The sequence below is a fragment of the Penaeus monodon genome, chromosome 21 (genome assembly GCF_015228065.2).
Source record: "Penaeus monodon isolate SGIC_2016 chromosome 21, NSTDA_Pmon_1, whole genome shotgun sequence".
Classification (NCBI taxonomy): Eukaryota; Metazoa; Arthropoda; class Malacostraca; order Decapoda; family Penaeidae; genus Penaeus; species Penaeus monodon.
In genome coordinates, this window is record NC_051406.1 from 19,809,311 (window position 1) to 19,810,153 (window position 843).

Consider the following 843-nt stretch of genomic DNA (forward strand, 5'->3'; position numbering starts at 1 on the left):
GTATTCCTGTCAATATGTGTTAACACAAAAATAAAAATAGATTAGTAAAATCAGTTACAAATATAATATAAAATAATTACATCATATAAAACATGGCAGAATAACAATAATAACAAAGTAAATAAAAAATATATATAAATAATCAAATAATGCTACAGCAGTAACAGGCAAAAAGCTTCAAGCCTTGAGAGTCTAAGATTACAAAGTGCAAATGAAAAATTAAAGAGAAAGAATTCCATGTCAATCTTAGATCTTTCACTTCACACATCTGCAGGGCAACCTTTTTCTCAAATGCCTGAAGTGGCTGCCTCATTGCTGTTGAAGCTACCCTTTTTTCAACAAGAAACTACAGAAGAAATTAAAGAAAAACAGCATATCATAATTATAAATGAAGAGAGAGAGAGAGATACAAAATGAAGCAAGACAATGATTTGTCAAAACTAACAATAAATAAGCACACCAGACATTGTATCTGCTCTATCATGGTAACAATCACAATACCTCAATGATACACTCAGGGTGCGTCACAATCGACACTACGTCATCAAGTGTAATTAAACTGTGACATTTTATCTCGGTGTAAACGTTCTTGCCTTCTGTCAGTTCAGCGAGCAGGTTTACAAGCTCAATGTGGTACCTAGAGGAATGATACTTTAGTAACAGAGACTCCCAAATACAAATAAAATAAAAAGAAATACATTTCTGAGGTAGCAGCAGCTGGAAACTCTGGAACCAGTAGAAGGATTTATCTGAAATTTGAAAGTATATTACCTGTACCAAAAGGAAGGGTTTTATTTTAATTTCTTAAAATGAAGTTCTAGGTAATTCTAAGGTAGATTTCTT

The 843-nt window shown here is 32.1% G+C and overlaps 1 protein-coding gene across 1 annotated transcript in view; it reads right to left on the minus strand.

Moving 5' to 3' along the window:
• Positions 1–843, minus strand: part of LOC119586318 (inositol 1,4,5-trisphosphate receptor-like) — a gene marked incomplete at its 5' end in the record, with an annotated part of 125,834 nt that overhangs the window by 67,373 nt on the left and 57,618 nt on the right.